The sequence below is a fragment of the Procambarus clarkii genome, chromosome 4 (genome assembly GCF_040958095.1).
Source record: "Procambarus clarkii isolate CNS0578487 chromosome 4, FALCON_Pclarkii_2.0, whole genome shotgun sequence".
Classification (NCBI taxonomy): domain Eukaryota; kingdom Metazoa; phylum Arthropoda; class Malacostraca; order Decapoda; family Cambaridae; genus Procambarus; species Procambarus clarkii.
In genome coordinates, this window is record NC_091153.1 from 49,539,343 (window position 1) to 49,550,512 (window position 11,170).

The following is an 11,170-nucleotide window of genomic DNA, read 5'->3' on the forward strand; positions in this document are numbered from 1 at the left end:
TATATGCAATTGACAATCACAAAACACTGATCATTTTATGCGGAAAATCAACAGAGAAATATGAAATGAGGTGAACGTTTCGGCTTGTTAAAGCCTTTGTCAACACCAGACTGTATATATATATATATATTTATATATATATATATATATATATATATATATATATATATATATATATATATATATATATATATATATATATAGTTACATATCTGATTTTATACAAAAAATGAACATTAAGAGGACACAAGAAAAAGTTCGCTTCGTAGAGGCTGTAGATTTCCTCGAACTCCTCCGACGCCGAGCAGGAACCGAGGATGCAGCGGGCATTTCCCCTCTAGATCGCCTCTCTAGATATATACATTCCCCCTCTATATATATATATATATATATATATATATATATATATATATATATATATATATATATATATATATATATATATATATATATATATATATATATATATGTCGTACCTAGTAGCCAGAACGCACTTCTCAGCCTACTATGCAAGGCCCGATTTGCCTAATAAGCCAAGTTTTCGTGAATTAATGTTTTTTCGACGACCTAACCTACCTAACCTAACCTAACCTAGCTTTTTCTGCTACCTAACCTAACCTAAACTATAAAGTTAGGTTAGGTTGGGTTAGGTAGGGTTGGTTACGTTCGGTCATATATCTACGTTAATTTTAACTCCAATAAAAAAAAATTGACCTCATACATAATGAAATGGGTAGCTTTATTATTTCATAAGAAAAAAATTAGAGAAATTTAATGATTCAGGAAAACTTGGCTTATTAGGCAAATCGGGCCTTGCATAGTAGGCTGAGAAGTGCGTTCTGGCTACTAGGTACGACATTATATATATATATATATATATATATATATATATATATATATATATATATATATATATATATATATATATATATATATATATATATATATATATATATGTATATATATATATATATATATATATATATATATATATATATATATATATATATATATATATATATATATATATACATATATATACATACATATATATATACATACATATATATATATATATATATATATATATATATATATATATATATATATATATATATATATATATATATATATATATATATGTGTATATTAAATATGACCGAAAAAGTAAGATTAATAATTCTAACACGAATTTTCTCAATGTTTCTTATATTTTTCTTCACTGTTGATGGTAACTGAAAAATCAATTCTCCAAAATTCATTTTTATTTCTAGTCTGACGCAACACTTGAGCGCGTTTCGTAAAACTTATTACATTTTCAAAGACTTTAATTCACACAGACACAACTATAACTGAACAGAGCTTAAACATCTTCGATTTTATACCTGCATTTGGGTGAGGTAATATGTTACAACAGTTTTGGATGAGGTGAAAACAAACTTTCAACACAAGACAGAACACGAAACAATCGGTATAACTTGCAACACAAGACAGAACACGAAACAATAGGTATAATATTTTGTAAGTTACAGGGAAGAATGGAAGTAACTGCAAAGGGCCTATTCGCCCATATTTCTTTATGCTTCTATATTGGTGCGGAGTCTTGAAGTGGGTAGAATATAGTTGTGCATTAATTGGCTGTTGATTGCTGGTGTCGACTTCTTAATGTGTAGTGCCTCGCAGATATCTAGCCGCCTGCTATCGCTGTATCTATCGATGATTTCTGTGTTTTTTGTTAAGACTTCTCTGGTGATGGTCTGGTTGTGGGAAGAGATTATATGTTCCTTAATGGAGCCCTATTGCTTATACATTGTTAGTCGCCTGGAAAGAGATGTTGTTGTCTTGCCTATATACTGAATTCTTTGAGGCTTACAGTCCCAAAGTGGGCATTTGAAGGCATAGACGACATTGGTCTCTTTTAAAGCGTTCTGCTTTGTGTCTGGAGAGTTTCTCATGGGTAGGTTGGCCGTTTTCTTGGTTATATAGTAGATCGTCAATTGTATCTTCTGATTTTTGTATGTAGGGATAACGTTTCTATTAACAATATCTTTCAGGACCCTTTCCTCCATTTTATGAGCTGTGGAAAAGAAGTTCCTGTAAAATAGTCTAATAGGGGGTACAGGTGTTGTGTTAGTTGTCTCTTCAGAGGTTGCATGGCGTTTCACCTTCCTTCTTATGATGTCTTCAACGAAACCATTGGAGAAGCCGTTGTTGACTAGGACCTGCCTTACCCTACAGAGTTTTTCATCGACTTGCTTCCATCCTGAGCTGTGGCTGAGAGCACGGTCGACATAGGCGTTAACGACACTTATGTCGGGGCTGCTACACTTGTGAAACAAACATTTTCACCCGGGACGAGACCATCTGGAAAAAAATAAAATGGTTAAGAGTGATGAAGTGTGCTTGTGCGTGTGCGTGTGTGCGGACTTACCAAGTTGAACTTGCAGGGTCGAGAATCTGCTCTCTTAAGCCTCGCATTTCGACCATCATTGGTTCAGTGCAATGAATTATCACTTGATTTTACTCCTATTACATTTTAAACTGTGTATCGAATTGTCTTCGACAACTTCCTTATCTAGTCCATTCCACTTGTTTACGACTCTTAGACTGAATAAGTTCTTTCCGACTTCCCCGTGACTATTCAGTTTCCACTTTTCAAGTGTCCTCTTGTTCTACTGTTTCTTGATTCTAACATTGCTTCTGTATCTACTTTGTCAATCCCCTTAGAATCTTGAACATTGTTATCATGTCTGCCGTATTTGTTTTTTCAACCAATATAATGAGGGCCAGTTCCCCTCAATCTTTCTTCATAGCTCTGGAATGGTCCTTGATGCATATTCTCAGACCTTTTCTAGTTGTTGTCCTTCAGGCTGGGGGTTCCATGTTGGGATCTTCCTCGAATCTTTAACTGGGGGTTTCACACCTTATAAAAACTCTCTTATCTATAGACTATAGACTAGTATATAGTCTATAGATATAGATATATAGTCAAAATATATATATTCATATATTTTATATAGTCTATATATAGAGTATATAATTTCAATAGACTATAGATCTCTGTGTGGTCTATATTTTCAATCCTGTTTGTGGGTGTGTAAAAGAGTGAGGGTGAAGTGTTCTCAGTGTGAGAGAAAAGTGTTCTCAGCGTGAGTGATAGTGAAGAGTTCTCAGCGTCAGTGATAGTGAAGTGTTCTCAGCGTGAGAGTGATGGAGTGTTCTAAGTGTGAGAGTGAAGTGTTCTCAGTGTGAGGGTAGTGTTCTCAGCATGTGAGTGATGGTGAAGTGTTCTCAGCGTGAAAGTGAGGGTGAAGTGTTCTCAGCGTGAAAGTGATGGTGAAGTGTTCTCAGTGAGAGTGAGGGTGGATGCTCTCAGTGTGAGAGTGAGGGAGAAGTGTTCCCAGTGTAAGGGTGAAGTGTTCTCAGTGTGAGAGTGATAGTGAAGTGTTCTCAGTGTGAGAGTGATAGTGAAGTGTTCTCAGCGTGAGAGTGATGGAGTGTTCTAAGTGTGAAAGTGAGGGTGAAGTGTTCCCAGCCTGAGAGTGAGGGTGAAGTGTTCTCAGTGTGAGAGTGAGTGTGAAGTGTTCTCAGCGTGAGAGTGAGAGTGAAGTGTTCTCAGTGTGAGAGGAAGGGTGAAGTGTTCTCAGTGTGAGAGGAAGGGTGAAATGTTCTCAGTGTGAGTGAGTGAGGGGGAAGTGTTCTCAGCGTGAAAGTGAGGGTGGAGTGTTCTCAGTGTGAGAGTGAGGGTGAAGTGTTCTCAGTGTGAGTGAGGGTGAGAGACACCTCACGCTCGTCCATTACCAGCGTGGCGCAAAACGTGACCATCCTGGACGGGTTCCACTCTACCGCTGGTGTGAGGGGTAATTCATATGGATATAAATACAATTGGAGTGTCGTTCTCCACGGGGAAACCATTAGTGTAGATAGTGATCCTGGTGATGGATAGCAGTGCCGAGTGGCACTTTCTGTTCAGTGACAAATTTTACGCCATGGCTGGCAACGTGAAATAGGACTTGCATAGACCGTGTCAATAGTAACGCCACAGGAGAGAAGGGAATTCTATTATTCCTTTTGATAGTGCCATCAGACAAATCTCACTGGGGAAAGTTACCACCAAATGGCACTGTACTATGGATGAGTGCATTGTACGGAGGCCGAGTGCATTGTACAGTGGCTGAGTGTGTACATTGTATAACGGCTGAGAGCGTATAGGCAGATGTCTTCCATGGGCAGGAATGACACGGCTGGCAGGGCGAGGAGTGACGCAGGGACCGGCAGGGCGAGGAGTGACGCAGGGACCCCCCTGGGCGAGGAGTGACGCAGGGACCGGCAGGGCGAGGAGTGACGCAGGGACCCCCCTGGGCGAGGAGTGACGCAGGGACCGGCTGGGCGAGGAGTGACGCAGGGACCGGCAGGGCGAGGAGTGACACAGGGACCGGCAGGACGAGGAGTGACGCAGAGGACCAGCTGGGCGAGGAGTGACACAGGGACTGGCAGGGTGAGGAGTGACACAGGGACCGGCAGGGCGAGGAGTGACACAGGGACCGGCAGGGCGAGGAGTGACGCAGGGACCCCCCCTGGGCGAGGAGTGACGCAGAGGACCGGCTGGGCGAGGAGTAACACAGGGAACGGCAGGGTGAGGAGTGATGCAGGGACTGGCAGGGTGAGGAGTGACGCAGGGACCGGCAGGTCGAGGAGTGACGCAGGGACCGGCAGGGCGAGGAGTGACGCAGGGACCCCCTGGTCGAGGAGTGACACAGGGACCGGCAGGGTGAGGAGTGACGCAGGGACCGGCTGGGCGAGGAGTGATGCATGGACCGGCTGAGCGAGGAGTGACGCAGGGACCGACTGGGCATGGAGTGACGCAGGGACCGGCTGGGCGAGGAGTAACGCAGGGACCAGCTGGGGAAGGAGTGATGCAGGGACCCCCTGGGTGACGCAGGGGACCACCTGGGTGACGCAGGGGACCCCCTGGGTGACTCAGGGACCGGCTTGGTGGCAACAACATCGCGCTCTCACTTCCCTCTTTGGCTTCCTTCACTTTGAATTTTAATTAAAGGAGTCGGTATTGACAAGAGAATATACCATACGAGTAGTGAAGATCGTGCCACATAGAGCCACCTGTGTATGGAAATCAGATAAGAAAATCAGAAGCAGGGAGCCACATAGTGCCACTCCATATTAGGTCACCCAAGGTGTGAGTGGTAGCAGTCGAAAAAAACAGTGAAGATAGGTATCTATTATGGACCACTATGTTCATGTTCATTTACAGTAAAGTAGCCACCTATGAAGGGCAATCAGATAAGAAAATCAGAAGCGGAGTGCCACTTAGAGCCACTCCATATTAGGTCATCCAAGGTGTGGGGCAGCGACAGTCGTAAAACAGTGAAGATAGGTATCTATTATGTGCCGCTATGTTTATGTTCATGTTCATTTATACAGAAAAGTATGACAGTATATTTAAGTAAAAAAAAAATGAATTTATTTGTATAATAAACACTCAGGTGAGCGGCAGTTACGCCCCCCACTTCCCTCTATGGGACAGGTGTAAAAACAGGATCCTCTCAGTTGGGGTGGTCCCCCCTCCCCCCTCACCACCCTTCCTCGTACTTGATGACCTTGAGAGTACCGTAAGAGGGACCCACCTTCCTTAGTTGTTTTTAAGTTGGTTATATTTTAAGCTTTTATACTTAAAGAAGGAGAAAAAGAAATAATCCTGATGATTTATAGATTATATTATCAAAGTACATAGGGTTAAACATAGTCGTATTGTAGGTCATCTCCCCCCACATAATATTTACTAACAAGGGCCCTCCTCCGTGCCCAGTGGTCCGTTGTGGGGTCTTCCTCCCCCTCCTCCTCCTGGGACGAAGATGATGACACATCATCTCCCAGAGAGTGAATGGGTTGAAGTGGGCCTCCCTCAGGTGACTGACTGCTGACGTCATAGGGTTCACTCTCGCTGGTGGGACGTTGTCCTTCCTCTCCTTGTGGTTCAATGACGTCACCACCTTCACTCTCGGTGGACATTCCTTGGGTTGAGGTGTTGGGGTGGGGATCCGATGGTATGTCTGGGTGACCATACGCTAGGCTAGTGTATTTATTTAGGTAAAAGCGCTTATCATCAAATGCACTTAAACCCCTCTTAGTATTGAATGTGGTTGCCATCTGCCCCCCCCCCCCTATATTCCATATTTGTGAATAATTGAAAGTATTTACTACCCCATTGCTGTGTAGAGTCTCTTTAAAGTGGTTATGTGTTAAAGATCTTTGCACAGCACGGGGAATACCCTTAGCGGTGATGGAATTTTTATTGTCAAGCAAAAGCACACTATACATTTTGGGCTTGAGTGCCACAACTTCAAGGATGTGTTTATCTGATACCTCTGACTTTAACAGCCCTAAAACACCCTTTTTATAAGGATCATACAAGGGGTGAGTTTCAGGAAAATTACTCGTATCCATCCACAAACTAAGGGGTTCATATATCATTTAGAATTGCCCTGTGGTGTGTAAAAATGTCAGCCAGTAATCCTACATCACACCTCAAATAAATGAGGAGGTAGTCTTTTAATGTCCTACACCCTGTAGCCTCCCATACTAATTTAGAATGTCAATATTCTTCCAAAGTTATACCTGATTTGTTTAGGGAGCTGTAGAACATTTCAATAGGAGGGAGTGTTGTGCCATTAAAGCAGCTGATTTTTGTGGTATATTCATAAGGGAAAAACTGCTTACCCTTTAAGAGTAGGTGGTGACTCTTTTTGGGCAAACCTTCTATCATTGAGTGAGTGAATGTTAAGGGGTTGGCTGAATCAATGTGGGTCTTTGCTAGGGATGAAAGACTACCTGTAATAAAAGCCAGTGAATCAAGAAATTTAAGCTTCCCTATTTCTACCTTAAGATATTTCGTCCCCTGTCTCATGAGGATATTGCTCTTAATATTTGAACCCATGGCAAACTCCCTCAAAATTAAGCCCATGTCATAAGACATATTATGAGCAATTAGGACTAAACTCTCCAGAGCATTCTTGTGGCGGAGGTTGCAGTAATTACATAGAGCTCCAATATAATTGAGTTTTTCCCTAAGGTGATCATGATGTTGAACCTTGAAATTGGAGGGGGTAAATACCTCCTCACAAAACTGGCAGTGAGTCTGTCTCCTAAAATGGATCATATCCTCAAGAGACATGTCTATTTCATAATGGGGGAGAGTGGATCTGATAATTTCCCATTTGGAAGCAACTCGCTGCATGAAATGAGTAACACTGTCCCCCCCAAAATAAGTAAATTTATCAATGACAGTGTAGTTCCTATCAACAATTATATAGCTGTATGCTATAGGTCTATGTATGGATGAAACAGAACCTAGACAATCCTCAGTGCTTAGGACACACTCAAAATCAAAATAGCCCACATGGGAAGGGGGGTAACCTTTCCCCGTATTTTTAAAATGGAGTGTGTCCCCAGGCTGAGGGTAAATAATTTTCTGAGTGATGTCGCAGGAAGATGAGTGATTTGTTAGCTCAGACGAATTTTAATATTCTGAGAGACAGTTTCTACAGAAGACTGTCTTTCGTCTGTGGCTGCGAGTAAAGTTCCGTAGGAACTTATCGAACTCTTTAATTAGGGCCACATGAGATTCCCCCAATAACAATAAAGGAACTATGACCGAGTACTGTCTGCTACCACGACGACAAAGAGAGACGTGATAGACGCCGTCTGTATGTTTGTGTATTGAATACAAAAAAATGGATAGTTTATTTCTATTCTCCAATTTAGAGATATCCTCCCAAGACAGAGGGAAGGATAAATTGTCGTATTTGACCATTTTCCTAATCCTAGAGTGAGACTCTACAAGTCTCCCTATACGTCTCCACTTCCACCCTTGTTGTGATGCGAGAAAAGCAGCAATGCACTGAATAATGCACGTTTTGTTGTTACCAGCAGGGTTTGGGTTGAAGACCTCATACCGTCCCCTTAGAAAAGGGGGATAAGGGACATAATCCCCAAAAACTGACCTTACACTTGCATTACAGATGACGATTGTGAGGAAATCGACATTATATATTATGAAACCACCCCTCTCTGTTTCTGAAAGGAGATCTTCCAGTCGTGTAATCATATAACCCACCCAGCTATCAATAAGATTACCCACATCCTCAAGAGTTACCAGTCTAGCAGGTGTCGTTATGAAGTGTTCCCTAAAGTCATCATCTTCTGTGAGTCGTTGTTTTAAAAGTGTTACCTTTACTTCGAGAAGGATTTTTAATGATGAAGTAAAATTGCCATATCCCCCGAGAGAATTCATGTAATTCTCTATTTCAGATATGTAATAGTCCATAAAGTTGCTTAGGAGTCCTATAGGGTTTGTGGCGAAGGCTGAGGGGATGGAATATTCCATCCTAGTAAAGAGATCCCCCAGGGCCCCCACCCTATTAATTAAGTGGGGAGTGTCTATAGCATCCTCCTCATCTGGGGAATTTTCTTCACTAATTAGGTCATTAACTCGATTGTTGACAAGAGGTCTAAGACCACTAGGGCCCGGCTGAGAGATGTCACCCCTATCACCACCACCACCGTCGTCGTCATCATCATCATCATCATCATCATCATCATCATCATCATCATCATCATCATCATCATCATCATCATCATCAACACTCATCACTTCCTCTCCCCCCTCCCCACCATTTGCAATGGACTGTCTAACCCCACCACCACCTAAGGGGTTATTGTCACGCTGTGCTTTGTCATGTTCCTCTCCTACCTGCCTCTGAATCTCCCTGGAAAATAATAATAATAATAATAATAATAATAATAATAATAATAATAATAAAAGGCAACACCCTCTCGCTAAACCCCATGACATAAGTTCTCAAAAAAAAAAAAAAAAAAAACCTTCTTAAGAGAAATAAAGGTGGAGGGTTTATTCACTCACCACGGGGACATGTTTGTAGATGTTCAGAGGTCAAGTCCTCACACAAAGAGGTCCCACAATTATCACAAGGGAATGTGTGGTGAGGTCTCAAGATGGTATTTCCACACAAGAAGCACAAGAAACCATCCTCTCTGGAAGGGAGGGTGGGCTGGCGACGTTTACCTAATGAAGGAAATAGTGTATAATTTATATACACGCACTCTCCCACACTCACGGAGAAGGGGAAAACGCATCTTAATATTTCTCATTTGACTTAAATATCCATAAATAAATAAATAAATAAATAAATAAATAAATAAATATATAAAATACGGTCATACCTCCAGCTCAGGTTCTCCTGTGTTCACCATTAGACTGTACACATGCAGTTTCTCCGCAGAAGAAACATGTGTAACACCTATGGACGAAGAGATGTGATGAGTGCCATCCACAAATTCTACAAATATCACCAACTCGAGACATCATGATCACGCTTACCTAGAATAAATAAATAAATATATATATATATAGAAGCTCCCATATAGAAGCATCAAGAAATATGGACCAATAGGCTTTCTACAATCACTTCCATTTCAATACAAATTGTTTCGTGTTCTGTCTTGTGTTGATGAAATTAATACCCTATTAAATACCACCTCACCCCATCCACCTCACTCAAATGTAGATATAAACAAATCGGAGATATGTAAGTTCTATTCAGTTGTGAATGTGTAAAGTCTTTGAAAATGTAATAAGTTTTACGAAACGCGCTCAAGTGTCGCGTCAGACTAGAAATAAAAATGAATTTTGGAGAATTGATTTTTGAATTACCTCCAACAGTGAAAAGAAATGTACGAAAGATTGAGAAAATTCGTGTTAGAATTATTAATATTACTTTTTCGGTCATATTTAATAATATATATATATATATATATATATATATATATATATATATATATATATATATATATATATATATATATATATATATACACATATATATATATATATATATATATATATATATATATATATATATATATATATATATATATATATATATATATATATATATATATATATATATATATATATAACCCTTATATGAAATAGATACTAATTTACTTACATCTCGGTCTAGACGGGGAGGAGAGTGGTAGGTTTCGTCACTAATTCAATAATACATGGTGGGGGGGAGGTGTAGCGTCCTTTAATTGACTCAGAACAGTGGGGGGCAACGTTGCCACATACAACACCTCTCAGTCCTTTTTGTAAGAGAAGGGTTAGGCCTGCTGTAGAAAACTTTTTTTCCTCTCGTCTGGAGGTCATCACTAGGGGACTTCTACTTCAAAAAACATCAGGAGGACTGGCTATGTCCTGAGGGAGTGACATTCCTTGGTGGGTGAATACACACACACACTCACATACACACACACACACACTCACACTCACACACACAGGGGCGGAAGAATAACACTGGCTCTTCGACAATGTCTTGTCCGTCGGAGGGCAGGGGAGCTATCTTCACTTCAATGTCCCCTGAGGTAGACTGGTAACGTATTGTGGCCCTGTTGACATTAGTCAGCCCTTCACGTTCCACACGGGCATAGTTGTAACATTTCCATATTACACTTGCCAGCCCATAGGGACGCACAACGGCGGCTGGGAGGTCGTACACTATTACATCTCCAACCCCAAAGGCGTGGGTGTCGGTGATGTCGTTGTCTATTGACTTAATGGATGATAAAGCCATGGCGGAGGGGCGGTTGAGAGGAGTGTGTCGACGACAACTATAGTGACCAGGAGTGACGGAGGGGGCCTTTAAATACACCTGTGTCCCCACCTGGAGGGAGAGGAATGTAGGGGTGTGGGGTAGAGGCCGCCTTCCTCACCTTAAAAGTCCATACACACTCCGTCCAGTCTCGAAGGCTGTATTCTGGTCTCGATGTTGGAAGGTTAATTTTTCCATTTGCCATATCTCCGTCTGGATTTCCTGGGATGAATATTCTTCATAGCGTTTCACCGTTTCTCCAAAAGACTTAAAAAACCGTTCTGGAGGGGCACTCAACACAAGACGGTCATAACAATCCCACAATGCATATATCAATCTACATTTGTTTTCGACATACTTGTAGTACCGCTGAGTAGCAACCAACTTCTTTAATAAGGGAGATTTGTCTTCTGCAGGTGTAGCTGGGGAAGGAGTGGGTCTAGAAGCTTGCTCCATGGTGGATATGCAACTGAATATGG